Here is a 19,254-nt window from a genome sequence, read left to right on the forward strand (position 1 = left end):
TCGTGTGGTGTGGAGGTAAAATAGGATGAAAAGAGCTAAAAGCTACTTTTCTTTTTTAAAAAACTTGTGGTTTAAATATACATAATATTTACCCTCTTATTATTATTATTCCCTGCTAGCTCACACAGTAAAGAATCTGCCCGCAGTGCGGAAAACCTGGGTTTGATCCCTGGCTTGGGAAGATCCCCTGGAGAAGGAAATGGCAATCCACTCCAATACTCTTGCCTGGAGAATTTTATGGACGGAGGAGCCTGGCAAGCTACAGTCCATCGGGTTGCAGAGTCCGACACGATTGAGCGACTAACACACACATGTACCCTCTTAACCGTTTTAAGTATCCAGTTCAGTAGTGATAAGTACATTCTGGTCATTGTGCAGCCAGTCTCTAGAATGCTTCAACTTTGGAAAATAAAACTCTGTGCCCATTAAACAACAACTCCCCATCCCCCCACCAGCTCCTGACAGCCACCATTCTATGATTTTAGACTACTTTTTTTGGTTTTAGACTACTTTATGTGCCTCATGTGGGAGAAGGAAATGGCAACCCACTCCAGTGTTCTTGCCTGGAGAATTCCATGGACAGGGGAGCCTGGTGGGCTTCCATCTATGGGGTTGCACAGAGTTGGACCTGACTGATGCGACTTAGCATGCATACATGCATTGGAGAAGGAAATGGCAACCCCCTCCAGTGTTCTTGCCTGGAGAATCCCAAGGACAGAGGAGCCTGGTGGGCTGCCATCTATGGGGTCACACAGAGTCGGACACGACTGAAGTGACTTAGCAGCAGCATATACCTCATGTAAGTGAAATCATATAGTACTTATCTTTTTTATCTTAGTTGCAGCATGAGGGATCTAGTTCCCTGGCCAGTGATCGAACCAGTGACTGACTGACTTCACTTAGCATAATGTCCTCAAGGTTCATCCATGTTATAGCTCGTATCAGAATTTCCTTCCTTTTACAGGCTAAATAATATTCCATCATAATTTTATACTGTATTTTATTTATCCATTCATCCATCCCTGGACACCTGGGTTGCTTCTACCTTTTGACTATCATGAACAATGCTGCCAAGAACATGGAGTGTGCAAATACTTCTTTGGGACCCTGCTTTTAGTTCTTTTGGGTGAATATCTAGAAGTGAAATTGCTGGATTAATTGTATGTTAATTCTATTTTTAATTTTTTGAGGAACTCAATGCTGAGTTCCACAGCAAGTGCACCATTTTACATTTCCACCAACACAGCATAAGGATCCAATTTCTCTACATCTTTGCCAACAGTTGTTATAGCCCTTAATTTATGATTTGATTTGTATTTTGCTAATGATTGATTTTGAGCAGCTTTTGAGCAGCTTTTCACATGTCTGTTGGTCATTTATATACCTTTCTTAAGGAAATGTCAAGCCTTTGCCTAGTTTTTAATTGAGTTATTTGTTTTTTATTGTCAAGTTGTAGGAATTCTTTACATGTTCTGAACATTAACCCCTTACCAGATATATGATTTGCAAATATTTTCTGTAGGTTTTCTTTTTCATTCTGTTGATTGCCTAAGAGACTGTTTCTTGATGACCACCAAGGGACATTAAAAGTTTTCCTGATGGATATACATACTCTACTCTCCCCCTCATTATATTTTCTGGAGCGTTCCTACATATCATTTGATGCTCTTCAAAAAGTATTCTCAATGGCAACTTTACATTCCCTGTTACTGACATATCAATAACTTAGTTATTCCCCTAATGTTGGACATAATAAGTGAGTGAAGTGAAGTGAACATTGGACATAATAAGTGTAAACGAAGCTGGGATTAACATGCTTATATCTAAATCTTTAGGAGCATCTTTCAATATTTTCTTGGAAATGATTCCTAGAAGTGGTATGGGCTGACTCAAATGGTTCTTAGTCATCTTGTTAATTTTCCTTACAATTTGTGCCAATTTCATCCCATCTGCAGTGGGGTGAAAGTTATCTTCTCTCCTTTCTTGCCAACACCGAGTATTATGCTTTGAAATCTGCTACTTTAAAGGTGAATGGTGATAATATTTGCTTTTAAATACCTGTGTTGTGCCAGAGGATGAGAAACAAGACAAAACCCTGTCCTGGGACATCGATTCTAGTTCTGGTTCTGTCATCAGGCTTCCACAACGTCCTTCTGGCTCTGAAATTTTAAACATCATCAGTTTTTTTTTCATCTTCACCATTTATGGTGACTGACAGTTGGAAAAGCAGTTTCCCTCCCATTCTCTGGGTGAATTCTCACAGCAACCTTGCAGGAGGCATGTAGAGAAACAAGGTCCAGAAGGTGAACAAACTTGCCTAAGGTCGTATAGCCAGTTAAGTGCCTGAGGAGGAAGCATTACTGGCCAACTTCTGTCTGGCTTTCTTCAGAAAACATCAAGATGTGAATTTAAAAGACATTAGCTTGATTCCCAGCCCTTAGAGCCTCTTTCAGATCCCAGCGTCTTAGCCATACTGAAGCTGGGCGCTTAGCCAAGCGAGGGCCATCAAGTATGTCTCAGGTGCTTGGCCTCTGTCCAAACCCAGCATCTTGTTTCTTCCTGAAAGGGGCACTGGGATGCCACCTCTTCTCATTCTCATAGATCATTCCCTTTGCACTCTTTTTTTTCCCATTGACATAACATTGTGTTAATTTCAGGTGTGCAATGTGACGATTCCATATTTGTATATATGTGTTGCAAAATGATCACCACAGTAAGCCCAGTTAACATCTGTCACCACACACAGTCACAACAATTTTTTTCTTGTGATGAGAACTTTCCAGACCCAGTCTCCTAGCTTCCTTCAAATGTGCAATACAGAATTACTAACTCTAGTCACCGTGCTATACATTACATCACCATTGCATTCATTTTATAATTGGAAATTTGTACCTTTTAACCCCCTTCACCTACTTCACCAACCCTCACCCCCTGCCTCAGGCAACCACCAATCTGTTCTCTATATCCATGAACTTGGTTTTTGTTTTGTTGCTTATTTGTTTTAGAATCCACACAGAAGTAAGGTTATATGGTATTTATCTTTTTCTGCTTGACTTATTTCACTTGCCTTCTCCGTCTTTTTACACCGTCCCTTTCCAACCCTCTTCCCTAACTGGTATGAAATTTCCAAGAAGACTAAACTCTGTAACTGGCAGGACTCCTTACACTGCAACTATTGTTTGCCTGGAGGAAGCCATGACCCGCACTCAATAAAAGAGGGAAAGAGAGTCATCATTTTTTGGAGCACCTACTAAGTGTCAAGCACTGTTCCGTTCTGTATGTCCATTATCCTCACAATAAGCCTGAGCAGTGACATTAATAGCCCCGTTTTTCGGATGAGGAAACAGTGCCAGAGAGATAATGTGACTTGTACTGGGACACTCAGCTATCTGGTGGAGGTGGAACTGGGATTCAAACCCAAGGCCATTTGGACCTCACAGTCATGCTTGTCATTTTTCATATCTCAGAGTTGTGCTAGCCAATACGGTAGCCGCTACCCACTCCTGGCCATATAAACTTAAATTAATTCAAGTTGGATAAATAATATTTAATGCCTCAGTAGTACTGGGCACATCTCACTCAATAGCCATACATGGCTGGTGGTTGTATTGGACACCATCAAATATAGAATTTTTCCACCACTGTGGAAAGATCTGTTGAATAGCACTGCTCTAGAATGTCAAGAAAAGAAAGGAAATTTGGTGAGTTTTACTCTTGCAATGCGGAGCCAGCCATCTGCCATTTGTCAACCCTGTATGGAGTCTATCAGAAGTTATCTTCCCTGGGTGAGATCAGAATAAAATTATCCATGGGTTTCTGGGCTGTGTTTTGTCTTTCTCCTGGTTTGGGAGGAGACTGCAAGCTGGCTACACTCATTTCCACCTGGGACAGGTGCCCACAGATCTGTGTCCTCATACTCCTCTGCCCCCAACCCCAAGGTACCCAGTGCCCTCCTCTGTCACAGGGGATTCATGATGATCCTGGCCATTAAAATGAGATGTCTTCACAGACAAGTCAGATGGGGACTGAGTAAAGTTTCACGACACACTGGGCTTCGTTCCAGCTCAGTGGCCACTGGGTGCATGGAGGCTGCTGGGGAGAGTGACGGTGTCCCTGAGTGACAGTGAGGAGGAGGACTGATGGAGATCTTTGGTAGAGTGATGTATAGTTATAATTGGATTTTTTCTTGCCTAAGAATGGAAGGAGAAGGGGGCAACAGAGGATGAGATGGCTGGATGGCATCACTGACTCAATGGACATGAGTTTGAGCAAACTCTGGGAGATGGTGAAGGACAGGGAAGCCTGGCGTGCTGAAGTCCATGGAAATGCAAAGAGTCAGACACAACTGAGAAACTGAACAACAACAGAATTTCTTTCCTATATTCAAGGAATTCTCATTTTGTAAATGAAGGCAGTCTTCTCCCTCCATAGAAGCCAAAAGCCAGATATTTGCCTTTATAGTTTCCACTGCAGGTATGAGATGGGCGTGTGAGTCAGACTCAACCAATCAGAGCTTGGGTTACAAAGATGCTGAGACTGCCAGCAAACCTCATGTGGAGGGTAGGTGAGAATGATGTTGAGATAGTGCCCATGGCCAGATATCTGGTGAAATTTGGGTACCTAATGTCCTCACCAGACTGACTCCATAATATATGGTGGCACATGGCCTGGTCTTGTCATTCCTGCCCACTTCTAGAAGTTTCCTGATGAGTTTTGAACTTCTCTTATTTATTTTTTTTAATTATTTTTATTTATTTGTTTGTTTGTTCCGGGTTTTAGTCATGACATGTGAACTCATAGCTCTGGCATGTGGGATCTAGTTCCCTGATCAGGGATTGAACCTGTGCCTCCTGCTTGGGGAGTGCAGGGTGTTGGCTACTGGACTATGAGGGAAGTCCCTGAACTTCTTATTTAATGAATTGTGTTTCTGCTTATCATCAGCCAGAGTTGGTTACTATTGCTTAAAATGAACTGACACAATGGCGTTCCCTGGAATTAGACCAGATCGTTTCTAGGCTGGAGTTTGCTCTGGGGGGGAGCTGGAGCAGAGGGGTCTCTGCTTTGGTCCACATGATATCTCCACATCAGGACCCACTCGTCCCGGCCCCATTGGCCTCTTGCCCTGCTGTTGCATTCTCATCCTCTCTCTTCTCCCTCAAACGTACCAAGTCTCCAGAACTGGGAGCTTGGGAGCCCTGCTCTGACTTGTAATGACTTCTTCCATGCCGTGAGTCCTCTCTCCAGGACTTTAGAATTCAGAACATCCTTTCCCTATTTTTCTGCTGAAGCAACTCTTTCTTGAGCAATAATTGTCTCAAAGTCTAAGTTGGGTGGGAAAGGGGTCACAGTGTGAAAGCAAATGGAAACATACTAAGTAATATATCAAACTAGTACCCCACCATACTAGGGTGAATAACCACCCTGGTTTGCCCAGCTGAGAGTTTTCTTGGGAGATGGGACTTTTTTCCCCGCATGCTGTGTGGTTTATGGGATCTTAGTTCACTGACCAGGGATTGAACCCACGTCCTTGGCAGCAAAAGCTCAGAATCCTAACCACTGGACTGCCAGGGAATTCCCCTGGAGATGGGACTTTTGACTGATAGCAAACAGGAAAAGTTCTGTGTAAACAAGGATGAGGTGATCACCCTACATTTAGTACTATTATTACTAATCCTGTTTTTCTACACAGTTTTAAAAAGCTTGCTAAGGACAGAAGCAAGACAATGCTCTCATCAATAGGGCCTTATCAAAGTTTTTTTCTTTCTGATAAGTGAAAAAAAATCTCAATGTTGTTTCAATTTTCAGTTCCTTTAATATGAGTGAGCGGAGCATCTTTTTATATTTGAAAGCTCTGTTTTCTATACCCTTTCTCTGAACTAGCTATTTATACTCCTTATGTACCTGTTTTTTTTTAATTATAAATATAAACATGTAGTATTGATTGATTTTTTTTCTCCTTGACTCTTGCTTATATGACAGTAAGAAATAAAAAATATATCAGCCCACAATGTGAATAGAAGAGGAGGCAGACATTAGTGGTCCAGAAATTTTGGCAGACCTTCGGCAGACAGAGACAGGGGAAGTACTGACTTTAACAGGAGGAGGAAGTTATGATCTAACGTCTGCAGAGAAGAATATTGATAACTGAAAGGTGAGCCCAGAATCCTTTCTTAGAAGAAACGGATGCTAAAGTTGAGGAAATCTCCCGGAGAGTAGAACAAAAAAAGCCAAAAAGAGGGATGAAAAAGAAAAACAATGAGAAAATTAGCTCAGTCCATTAAACACAATTTCTAACAGAAGTTCAAGACACAATTTCTAAAGAAGTTTAAGACATATAGAAAAAAATAGCAGTAGCCACAAAGAAAACAAATGAAAGTGTGGAAGAAATAAAACATAAACCCACATTATTGGGTTCAGTAGAAACAGTGTTTGTAGTTATTATAGCGTAAACATGATTCATTGACTTAACTATGTTGAATAATGCTGGGTAGGCACGTAGAGTGGGTTAACATGTGAAGGGAAGTAAGTAAGGACCCAAAGGATGATTCAGAGTTAGGTATCTTAGTTGGGGCCAGCTAACTGCTCTAACAAAAATTCTCCTTGTCTCAGTAGCAGAATCCAGTAAAAGTTTATTTTCTTGTCTAGTGTGGGCAGCTGTCTACTAAGAAATGTCTCATTGATCCAGATTCCTCCTATTCTGCAACTCAGCCATCTCCTAGAGCCTTGGAGTCCTTCACTTTCAAGTCCTTTAAAAGTCCTTTACCTTAAAGCTGAGGAAGTGTGAACAATTACACGAGAGGTTTTTTATGGGTTAGGCCTGAGAATGGCGCACATCATATTCATTTGACCAGAACTTGGTCTGAGAAACAGGGAAGCTTGGGAAATGCTGTCTAATTGTGTGTTTAGGAGCCAGAAAATAATGCGAGGGGAGCAAGTAGCAATATTTGCCACACTAGACAAAGGTAGGGTGTAGGGTGGGGAAGAACATCCCAGGTCCTCAGAGCTTCCCAGGTGGCACTAGTGGTAAAGAATCCGTTTGCCAATGCAGGAGACATCTGAGACAAGGGTTTGATCCCTGGGTCACGAAAGATACCCTAGAGTAGGAAATGGCAACCTTCTCCAGTGTTCTTGTTTGGAAAGTTCCATGAGCCAGAGGAGCCTGGAAGACCACAGTCCATGGGGTGACAAAAAGTTGGACATGACTGAGCATGTATGGACCCCACATATTTATCGAGCACCTACTATGGACCAAGCATGGTAGATACAACAGCATGTGGCAGTGGGGTAACAGCAGGTTGAGTTCCTGGGGGAGGGGGTATGGAACCCGGCCTTAGAGGCAAATGTGGCTAGAACGGAGTTTTACTGATTCTGTAGAAAGTAGTAAGGGCTTTGGACTTGATTTTGAAAGAAGTGGAAGTCCATTAAATGGTATTGAGCATAATGTGCCCCAATCTGCTTTATGTTTTAAAATGATCACTTTGGCCACTTTGTGGAAAATAGATTGGGAGTTCAGGGCTGGACACGGGAGTAGAAGTAGAGCTTAACTATGCCAGGCAGCTGGAGATGAGGGCAACACCTGGCCTGATGTGATGGCACTGGGGATCGAGAAAGGTGGATAGGAGAAATATTTGAGAGGCACTGGTTCAGACGATAAAGAATCTGCATGCAATTCAGGAGACCCAGGTTTGATCCCTAGGTCAGGAAGATCCCCTGGAGAAGGGAATGGCAACCCACTCCAGAGTTTGCCTGGAGAACTGCCTGGAGAATTCCACGGACAGAGGAGCCGGCTGGCTACAGTCCACGGGGTCGCCGAGTCGGACACGACTGAGCTACTAACACATGCACATACACACTCTAAATAAGAGACATGGTGACTGACTTAGTGGGGTGGGAGGGGCATGTGAAGGAGAAAGAAGGGACAGGAATGATTGCTACATTTTTGGTTGAGAGGTCTGTTGGACTCTAAATGGGAGTTTGAGACATGAAATCACTTTAGAAAAGGCCAAAGGGCGCAACAAAGCCAGTGCGTTACATTTTACAGATAGAGAAACTGAGGCACGAGATACTAGCAGGCGGAGTCAGGCCGTGTATCGCTCGTCTCACACCCCCTTAGATGGGGAAAGGACCGAAGGGTCTTGGGTACCTACTAAGCACCAGTATCTGGCCGGGTCCGGCCCCTCCCTGCCCTGCCTGTCAGACTGTCAATGACCGTCATTCGTGTCTCAATAAAGTTATTGAAATTGACATTGGTTGCTAAGGAAGTAGGTCGCCGAGCCGGTTGCTAAGGAAGTGAGCGGCCTCGTTCTCTCCCCATCCGGGGCAGCGGGGAACGGCTGAGCCAACGGCTGAGCCCACGGCTCGCCGCCGCCCCCGCCGCCGCCCGCTTTCAGCTCGGGCTGCAGGTGAGTCGGGGTGGAGCCGCAGGGCCGCTGGGCAGGGCCGATCTTCCCGCCGCATGGGATCTTCCCCTGAAGGCCCGCGGCGGCACCACCGACTGGCTTTGCTGCTCCGGCAGCTGGAGCATCTTCTGCTCTGCCTCCTGGGCATCTTCAGGCAGTCCGGACGGCCTCGTCCCCTTCTCCCCCAAGCGGGAATGCGGCCCGACCCCAGACTCGGCCGCGAGGGGTGGAAGTCAGAGGCCGAGCTCTGGGGAGAAGCGGGAGGGAGAGGGGAAGCGGTAAGGGAGGTGGGGAAGCGAAAGCTTGGGGTCCGAATCTTGGCGCTGCCCCTGGCTCACTGTGTGACCTTGGGCAAGTCCCTTTCCCTCTTGGCCTCAGTTGACCTGTTTGCCCAGTGGGGTCCTAACACTTGCTGCTCGGAGTGTTTAAGATATTGAGCCGTGTATGCTGGAAGTTCCCTCAGTGGGGAGGAGAAGGGCCAAGAGCCCAACTTGAAGTCCGAGTGTCTGGATTTGAGACTCTGCATCTCCACTTAGTAATGGTGTGGCCTTGGGCAGGTTAATCTCTGAGCCTTCTTTTCTTATCTGTAAAATGCGTTAATGAACTGCAGTGGGAATCCAGTAAGACGGGTATGTCAAGTAGCTTGGCACATAGTAAGTGCTCAACAAGCTGTTAGGAGGCATGTGGGGTGGTTTTGGTAAGGCTTCCTGGAGGGGCTGACTTTGAGACAGAGTTTAGGTGTGTAGTGCACTAGCTCATATGGATGTTCCTCCCTTGTTGATGTACCCCCTCAGTTTTACTTCATTCTGCTAAGAGCAAGGGAGGTGGTGTGGATTTCTGCAAAATAGTCCTGGTGGGGGAAGCCCTGGGGTCAAGTCCTTGTTGATAGTTGAGGTTATGGTTTTATTTTTTTACTTAGGTCTTGTTGACTCTTCCAGAAGACAAAGAGTTATGTTTCTGTCTTTTGAGAAGTGCTTGAAACAGTAATAGCTATTTCCAAGTGTGATTGGCCTTTAAACAACACAGGTTTGAACTGTGTGGATGCATTTTTTTTTTAAACGAAGTTATGTACTTCACCTTTATGTATAAAGAACTTGAGCATCCATGAATTTTGGTATCTACCGGGGCTCCTGCAACCAATTTCCCTCAAATATTGAGGGTCAGCTGTATATGATTAAGAAGCACTTTTCAGGTATATTATCTCATTTAATCTTCACATAGACTTTGCCAGGTAGGTGGTGATGTCATCTCCATTTCGAAGATGAGGAAACTGAGGCTAAGAAAAGTGAATGACTTGCCTAAGAATTTTATACCTATTAAGTGATGGAGCTGGACACATTTCCAGGTAAATCCTGTATTTTCTTCTCCGTACCCTGATATCTGATTTCTCAGTGGTAGCCGTTACAAAGCCATAGGGTATTCTTTCGTTCCTTCTGACTGCTGTGGCTAGAGGCTTTTCTTCCACTGACAAGGAAACAAGATCTTACATAAAGCTTCAGTTAAATAGATACCATCCAAAGTGTGAATTTCAGAACAGAGTTGGAATGTTTAAAGGGGTTTCTCTGTCTTCCTGACCCCTCCTCTTTAAAATGAGAGGAGTAAGCTAATGGGTCCTTTTAGTGCTATTGTGCAATTCTGATTGCATGCTAGTGGTTTAAAGGCATGGAATGAGGCTGCCTGGGTTCAAATCTTGGCTCTGCTGCTTCTAAGTTGTGTGCCACTGAGTGATCTACTTTACCTCTTTGTGCTACAGTTTCAGCATCTGGAAAAGTAGGGTAATAATAGTATCCACCATCCATGGCTGTTGTGTGGATTTATGTATGCCTGATACATGTGAAGTGCCTGGCAGTTTTGGTAAACATTAGCTATTGTTATTTAGGCTTAACATAGCCTAAATAACCTGAATTATGCTTTATATTTTAATGATGGTTAGTGAATGAGTAAATTAAACATGTGCTGATGATACTAGGTCTTGTCAGCTTCACAGGGTCACTGAATTCATGAAGCAGTACCTATCACTGCTACTGCTACTGCTAAGTCACTTCAGTCGTGTCCGACTCTGTGCAACCCCATAGACGGCAGCCCACCAGGCTCCCCCGTCCCTGGGATTCTCCAGGCAAGAATACTGGAGGGGGTTGCCATTGCCTTCTCCGGTACCTATCACAGTATGGTATAAATGTCACTGTTACAGGGTTGCCCCAGGAACCTGTAATCCCATGTCAGAATGGGTTGCAAATAAAAATGAAAACTGATGGTTGGATGCCAGGTCTGGTTGTCCAACTCCCAGTTCAGTAAATGTTTACCAAATCCCTATTTGCCAAGCACGTGGAGCATGTGGAGATCAGCCCCAGCTCCACATTTCTTAAAGGACCTCGGAGCTTAATTTGCATATCGTGAGCATTTGAATTGAATTTGATGTCTTTAAGTGAGTTCATGTCTTGTGTTTTCCCCTCCTTGGTGTAAAGGTGTGGATTCACATCTCTTGTGTCCTTAGATTTCTGTTGGGTGCCTGGGCTAGAAGTCTTGGCTTGCTCTCTAAGCCCTTTATCCACTGATTTATGGCTCCCTGAGAAAGAACCTTCTGTTGTGCTGGTTAATAACACAGTGCCCTCTTTATGGTGCCTAATGGTTTACAAGAATGCTTAAACATGTCTTCACTCATTTGGTCAATCAGTAACCCTGTTAGGACAGGAAGGTGCAGATTGAGATTCCCATTTTACAGTCGAGGGACCTGAGGTAAGAGAAGCCAGGCTGCTAGTTGGTGGCCCATTTCACACTGACCTCCAGGCCTTCTGACTCCAAGTTCAGTGCTCTTGCCCCTACTGGCTCAGTTTCATTCTCTTGCTGGTCACTTGGTGTGTGTCAGGTGCAGTTCTAGCCTGGAGCTCTGACAGTGGAGAGGTAGGTGAGGTCCTTGCTCTCATGCAGCTTGCATTCTAATGGCAGCAGCAGAAAAAGAAACCAGTAAATGGACAAGGTCGTTTGGATGGAAATAAGTATTCTGAAAACAGTAAAACAGTGTGTCGTGGAGAGTAACTTCTCCACGGGGGTGCTGTGACTTAAACTGGGTGGTCCAAGAAGGTTACTCTAACATGGTGACATTTTTGCTGAGATTTGTGGCCAGAAAGGGCCCAGCCATTTGAAAATGTGGCAGAAGAGCAGGGATAAAGTCTCTGAGGTGGGAATAAGCTTGGTAAATTCTGGGAACCAAAAGGAGACTCAGAGTGGCTGGAGCACGTGGGTGTGTGGGGGATGGGTGGGGGTGAGGCTTCAGGTCATGCAGGCCCAGAGCATGGAGGTGGCTTTTTATTCCAGAAGCAATGGGAAAGCATTGAAAGCTTTAAGAAGGAAGTGACATGATCTGTTTTGTCTTTTCTAAAAATCACTTTGGCCTCTGTGACCAGTGAATTTTAAGAGGTATAAGAATGGCAGCCTGGACAGTCATTCGGAGGCCAAGTGAGAGGTGGTGCTGGCTTTCTAGGGTGTTGGCAGTAGAGATGGTATAAGAAGATGGACTGGGGATGTGTCATCGAGGTGAAACCAGCGGGATGGTGGTTGAGGGCAAGGAATCATAGATGATTCCTGGGTTTTGGGCCTGAGCAATTTGGTAGATGTTGCTGGTGCCATCTGCCTTGAAAATGATAAGACAGCTTTTTTTGTAAGGTGCCCTGTGTGGAAGAATTAGCTCTGGTTCCCTGTGAACCCTTGGAGGAGAGGCACAAGATATAAACATCACACTTCGAGCCTCTGGGGAGGAGATCCTACAGGATAGACACCCAGGTGCGTCTGTTTGAAGCCTCCCCCAGGACATCAGAAGCCCTACTTTTCTTGAAGCCTGGCTCTTGGCCAGCTTGTGGAGTGGCAGGTGCAGGCTGTGCCAGGGCAGTGCCCATCTGTTTCATTGCTGTTGGCATTGCTGTCCTAACTCAAGATCTTCACTGATGAAGGTTTTTGGGAGAAGGCTGGCCAACTCTGGGAGACAGAATGGAATCACTTGTGAAGTTCAGTGCCTCAAATGGCCACAGTCTCCCTGCCAAAGTGGTTCTTTCTTGGCCATCGAATGACATTTCTAAAGTTTCAGAGCTTTTGATTTGGGAATCCCTGGAGAAGCTGTTGTGTTCTGCTGGAATTCCTAGAGGATCCTTGAATGGAGTATCTCTTCTGAGCAAGGGAATTTGAGCCTTCTTTTCATTTATGCTAATAACTGCCTCTGTAAATTTAGACTTCACAATGTTGTAGATTCAGCACTGTGAATAGTAAGACTAATAATTCTACCACCTCCGCTTGTCTAGCTTTGTTTTCAGTTTCGAATGCTCTTTTCTGCACATTCTTGTGTACTAATGTTTAGTGAGTTGAGAATATGTGGCATATGTATTTTACTTAGTTTACAGATGAAACGTTGAGAGGGCATTCATTTTGGTCAATAATACTAAATACTTGGTAGGTGCAGGGCTAGATCCTTGTTGGTCCAAGGCTATTCTGTATGATCAAGGCACCCTTGTGCCCTGAGAGCTTATTAGAAATGTAGAATTTATGTCTAGATATAGTAAACCAGTCTGCATTTTACCAAGACCCCCACCCTCCAGGGTGTTTCCTGGGTACATTAAAGCTGGTGATGCCCTCTTTGGTTATAAGTCGCAAAACTAGGATTTAACCAAACATAATGGTAATAAAAGCACAGGCTTTCCTCGTTTTATTGTGCTTCACGGATATTGCATTTTTTACAATTTGAAGGTTTGTGGCAACCCTGCGTTGTCAGGTGATGGTTAACATCTTTTTTTGGCAATAAAGTATTTTTAAATTAACAGTTACATTTTAATTAAACAATTGCATTGTTTCTTTAGACATAATACTCTTGCACACTTAATAGACAGTATAGTATAAACATAACTTTTATGTAGTCTGGGATACCATAAAATTTGTGTGACCTGCTTTATTGCAAGATTTGCTTTATTATAGTTGAACAGAGCCAACTGCAGTATCTGCAAGGTATGCCTGTAACTGCAGAGCCAAATCTGCAGTATCTCCAAGGTATGCCTGTAACAGGAATAGCTCACATTTACTGATCCAAATGCTGTTCTTAACTTTACACGCATTGTCTCATTTAGTCCTCACAGCAGCCTGGTAACTGAGTACTGTTATGAATCCCATTTTCCAGAAGAGGAAAGTAGAGGCACAGAGAAGTCAAATAACTTACCCAGGCCTGCTGACTCCAAGTCCACTGCTCTTCCAGCCGCTCACTTGTTCATCTGTTTTTCAGGTGGGCAGCACTTCCCTGATGTCTTGTCAAAGGCCTTTCTTTCCCTTTTGTACCCAGGTGACTAACTTCAAATGCTGATGAAGGAAAAGTGACTTCATAGAATGACTGAAGAAATCAGGGGAAAAACCCTTGGTATTTGAATATAATTCTGGATGTCAATTACTTGACTGACAGGCAACAGACAGATAATCTGATTTGTGAGATAGGCTACCTCTCCCTCTTCTTAGCTCTAACTCAGGCCTGAAACGTGAAGCAGGTAGGCACTGTGAGCTTGCATTCTGAGTCATTCAGTCCTGAACTGCTTCTTGATGCTGCTGATAACATCTGTACCAGTGAGGAGAAGCTGGCTAAAGTCCTATGCCACCAGCTGACTAATTGCAAAAGATTCCCTTTGTTGAGCCTCAGCTCTCCCTGTCTGCTGGGTGGGCTCATGATTTTCCTTTCAATATCCCCTTATCTCCGCAATCTTAGAGTTCTTGATCAAAGCCTGTGCCATCACAGGAAATTCTGATGTGAAAAGGCAGCGGGATCTGGGTGGAGACATGAATTATAAGCACAGTTCTGCCATTTGCTATGTTACCCAAGGCAAGTAACTCAGTGTCTCTGGCCCTCACTATCTGTGTAGGCAAAATGGACATGGGGTCGTCTTCCAAGGCTCTTCCAGCGCTGCCTGAAAGACAGCTTTGAGTTGGCTAATCTTTTACTTTTCCTTGGTGACTTGATTCAGTGCTTTCTCCCAGGCCTTCCAGGGTGGGGCTTTGAGAGCTCTGTCTTGGCAGTGAGATCCTTACCATCAGCTCGTCTTATCAGCACAGACATCTGCATTGCTGCTTGGGATGTTCATGTTTAGGGCTCAGTTAATCTTGGTGACGCACTGTGTCTCCTCACTTTGTCACACTGATCGCAGATGGAGAGCTCTTCACACACAGGCACGTCTATCTTTAGCATGCTGGTTCATTTAAATCATAGTTTGCCTTAGAGAGCATCAGTGATAATTGTAGTGGGTGTGGTTTTATTTTTATAATTTTTGGCAAGATATTTGCAGCAGTTGCATTTTGTCATATTTGAACAGTGTATAAATGGAAGTGGGTCCAAGTGAAATAGAAATTGTAATAGATTCTTGGGAGCTGAGACTGGATATGCTGTTACCCATCCTGGGGTCCTTAACATCCCCTTCAGCAGTGGTTTCTGGAAGGACTCGCTTTGAGGCTTTCATGTGTGATATAAATTAAACAGAGGCTAAAGCTCATAGTACTGTCTCCAGCAGCATAGGGGACTGCAGTAATCATTACTTTATAACACATTTCAATAACCTAAGCAAAAAAGTCTAGCTAGTAAATCATAAAAGATTCCATCCAGGTAAGATAAAACGTCAGCTTGAGTTACTTAAGATAACCGCAAGAAGATAGTTCTTGGTGGAAATAGTTACTGGTTTTGCAAGGTCTGCAATAGCAGGTCAGATTCTAGCCCAAGAAATACATGGTGTTTTTCCCTGCTTATTTCTTCAATTGTCAGCATTTTTTTAATAGAATTTTTTTCCCCTGACTATAAAAATAATGAATTTCCACTGAGGAAAAATGAGGAAAATCCTAAAGGGATTAACTTAAGATTCACCCAGAAATAACTCCTGTTAAATCATCTTACTGTCCAAAGGAAAATGCACTCCTAAATGTGTTTTGTTTCATGGATATGCAGTTCTTACCTGTTTCCCTAATCATTGTCGTTCAGGCTGATTTCAATACTTAATGCTACGAGTAATGCTACAGTGAACATCTTAAAGATTATCTTTGCATAAACTTGTATTTACGTTTCTGATGATGTTTTTAAAATTAAAACAATTTTTTGGTTGCGCTCGGTTTTCTTTGCTGCTCACAAGCTTTCTCTAGCTGCCGACAGTGGAGGCTCCCCTCTAGCTGTGGTGCTCGGGCTTCTCGTGGTGGTGTGTCTCGTTGCAGAGCACAGGCTCTAGGCAACGGGCTTCCATACTTATACTTGCTCCATGTCACATGGAATCTTCCTGGACCAGGGATCGAACCCACGTCCTCTGCATTGGCAGGCAGATTCTCAGCCACTGTACCACCAGGGAAGTCCAAGTTTGTTTGTTTTTTTGTTTTTTTAACGAGGATCATTTTTTAAAGTTTTTATTGAACTTGTTACAGTATTGTTTCTGAATTTTATGTTTTGGTTGTTTGACTTTGAGGCATGTTGAACCTATACCCCTTGCAGTGGAAGGCAAAATCTTAACCACTGGACCACCAGGGAAGTCCCCTTGTGATTTCTTTAAACTGGATCCTTTCCTTGTTAAAAAAAAAATGTAATTATAAAGGCAGCCTCCTAAATAATGTTTTTAACAAGATGGTGTCTAAACAAAGTTGAAAAGGCAGACATTAATAGTTTAGTGGGGAGGGATTACCTTTGAAAAAGGTATTCTGATTCAGTTTCAGCTTACTGGTCCACTTGCAGATGTCTTTTCAGATAGTTGTTCTCAAAGTGTATTTCCAGTTTTGCATTTGGAGATGTTCATTTAACGTTTCATAACCATTTTTTCGTGTTTTCATGTTTAGTAATTACGAGCTAAAACATTCCCTAGTGATGGGCACTGGTGTTGTTTCTGGCTTTTAATAATCACATACAGTGCTGTGGTGAGCATCTTTGCTTCTCTGTCAGCCTCATAAGAGAACAATTCTAAATAAATTAGTTTAGGGAAAGTTAGAACTTTATAAAGTTCAAAAGGAAAACTGTACCTTTTCCTTCTTAAAATTTGATTAGGACCCTCTAAAAATATCTTTAAAAAAAAAAAAGCTTCATGAGATATAATTTACATACCATAAGGTATCTTTTAATAATTTTTGTGAGCCTTCTTTGCTGTCTCCTTAATCTGTTTTTCTTTCTTCTTTTATTTAATTATTTGCCTGCACCAGGTCTTACTTGTAGTACACAGGATCTTTGACCTTCATTGTAGCATGCAGAATTTTTAGTTGTGGCATATGGGATCTAGTTTCCTGACCAGAGATTGATCCTGGGCCCCCTGCATTGAGAGCATGGAGTCTTAGCCACTGGACTACAGTGAAGTCCCTGTTTTTCTTTTTGATACAGAATTCCTTGTGAGTAGGACTCAGAACATGAGCCTTTAACATTTAAACCCTTCATTCTCTGAACAGACTATTGGCTGGTGACATTAACCAGAAATACTGTATGTACGTTATCAGTTTTGTGCAGTGGACGAGCAGTGAGAGCAAACATGTCTTTATGGAATGAGGCAGTGAACCGTGATATTTTTGATTGACTTTTGGAGAGGAATTTTTAAAATGTAGCCAATTCATTATATTACTGAAACATCCTGTGATTTATGGAATATTCTGTTTGATCAACTTTGGAAACTGTATACTATAAAGGTAGTGTATGTAGGCAGCCTCTCTAACGTTAATGTACACACCAGAATCACCAGAGATGTTGATAATGGGACTCTGATTTTGAGGATTTAGATGGGATTAGATTCTAGGGGTTAAACCAGGTGGGACTGGGGAAGATTTCAGGTGACACTCCGATACAACATCCTAAATTCTGTTGAGTGACACTGTGAGAGTTATTCCTTCTGAAACACTTTTGGCTCTTCTGACTATGTCAAGAAGAGTATTTGGTTCCAGTCTTTCTTAACATGTGCTAAGTTCCCTTTCTAACCAAGGGAGATCAGTTCTGGGGCCTTAGGTAAGCTACAGTTATTTAGTTTGAATTTAGTAACACTGTTGTGTGTCCTTATATTTATTTTCAGTTACCTTCCATTTACAACAAGTGATACTGGTTTTCCATTTATAGTAGTGACAGAAAGTTTCTTTTAAAAAGAAACGTGTGTTAAAAGTAGGTTTAATGCAAAACCTTAACTCAATAATAGTACAGGTAATGTATGGATATGGCAAAAACTGTGAAGTCAGATGACTGACATTTAGGACATGCTGGTGTGGAAAAAAGGCTATGAACTTTGGAGCCAGGTCGCCCTGGTTTCTGCTTACTTTGCTGCTGATTATCTCAGTCTGCCATGTTGCTTCTCTCTCCGATCTCCAGGTTTTTTACTCCTGTAAATTGGGTCAGGGCAGAGACACCTCCTGTGGACCAGGCATCGTCATGCTTGTCCTGTGATCCTCACGCAACCCCAAGGAGCTGGGCGTTCATGATAGTCCCATTTTGCAGAGGAGGAAATAGGCTCAGAGGGGTAAGGGAACTTGCATGGAGTCCCAGAGCTGGGAATGGTTGGACTGGGTTTCAATCCCTGGTGTGTCTGAACCTCTTTTTTGTTATTCCAGGCCACCTCCCTCGTTCAAATACAGCATTTGTTGTGGCTGTCTGCCCGGCTGCCTGGCAGTCTGATTAAAAGGACAAGTCATTGTGTACACTCATCATCACTACAACATTATTGACAATAGCCAAGAGGTGTAAGTCGCCTGCATGTCCATGGCCATATCAATGGATAAAGAAAATATGGTATATACTCCAGTGGGATGTTATTTAGCCTTATAAAAGACAGAGATCTTGTCACATGCTACAATACGGATGAACCATGAGGTTGAATGGTGGTTTCCAGGGGCTGGGGAGACAGGGAGGTGGGGAGTTGCTGTTTGATAGGTATAGAGTTTCAGTTTGCCAAGAAGAAAAAGTTCTAGAGATCTGTTGCACAACACTGTGGATATCATTATTCAACTGTGCACTTAAGACTGGTTGCGAGGGTACGTTTTATAATATGTGGGGTTTTTTGTTTTGTTTTGTTTTTTAACCACAGTTGAAATTTTCTTAAAAGTTAAAAAAAAAGTGCCATTGGTCAGAAGGCAATCTGTTTTTTTTTCCATTTTGGAAACTCTCAAGCATACATAAAAATAGAATAGTATAATGAACCATGAACCCATTACCCAGCTCCAGCAGTTATCAGCTCATGGCAGTTCTGGTTCACCTGTGACCTTTTTTCCACCCCACTGACCTCACCCCTGATTATTTTGGTTCCAGACAGCATGTTACTTTTATCTGAAAATGCTTTTGTGTGTATCTCTTAAGAGTAAGAACCTTCTTTAGAAAATACTGTTTTTACACCTAAAAAGTAACATTAGTTCCTTAACGTCATCTGATCAGGGTTTGAAGTTTCTTGATGGTCTCATATATTTTTAATAATCAGCTTGTTCAAATCAAGATCCAGAAAAGGGTCCTACTCAAGGACCAAATGTTGTATTTGGTTGATTAAGTTTCTGACACCACAGTATAAATTTTAAGCAGAGAGACTATTTCTTTGCTGGGTCAGTACATGGAACAAGAAGTTCCTGGCAGGCAGGCTCTTCCAGCTTCATAGCTTAGTGGTAGTTCAGAGCATTAGCCCTGAATGTCGGGGTCATGTGAACGGTGGGTGCCCTGTGGGTGGGAGGATAAATGGTATAGCCAGGGGAGTGGGTAAGACCATGCCCTCTGTCAAAAGGACATGCATAGCCTTTAAACCGCTAGCAGGAGCTTCTACTAAGAACCCCCACATATAGTTAAAGGTATATTCATTCATGGTCTATGCTTAGTCATGTCTGACTCTTTGTGACACTATGGACTGTAGCCCACCAGGCTCCT

The 19,254-nt window shown here is 43.1% G+C and overlaps 1 protein-coding gene across 8 annotated transcripts in view; it reads left to right on the forward strand.

The window, feature by feature from the left end:
* The first annotated feature begins 8,277 nt into the window (after positions 1 to 8,277).
* The window catches only part of KIF3B (kinesin family member 3B), a 38,091-nt gene continuing 27,114 nt past the window's right edge, over positions 8,278 to 19,254 (forward strand). The window contains exons 1-4 of one of the 8 annotated variants that reach the window (XM_043883797.1): positions 8,324 to 8,402; positions 9,635 to 9,744; positions 13,508 to 13,659; positions 17,961 to 18,138. The gene's annotated coding sequence lies outside the window, so the exon portion shown is untranslated. Of the gene's footprint in view, positions 8,403 to 8,435; positions 8,678 to 9,620; positions 9,745 to 13,507; positions 13,660 to 17,960; positions 18,139 to 19,254 lie in introns of those variants that run through there. The other 7 variants (XM_043883791.1, XM_043883794.1, XM_043883793.1 and 4 more) reach the window with 7 other exon arrangements.

Source organism: Cervus elaphus, chromosome 23, assembly GCF_910594005.1.
Source record: "Cervus elaphus chromosome 23, mCerEla1.1, whole genome shotgun sequence".
NCBI classification, from domain to species: domain Eukaryota; kingdom Metazoa; phylum Chordata; class Mammalia; order Artiodactyla; family Cervidae; genus Cervus; species Cervus elaphus.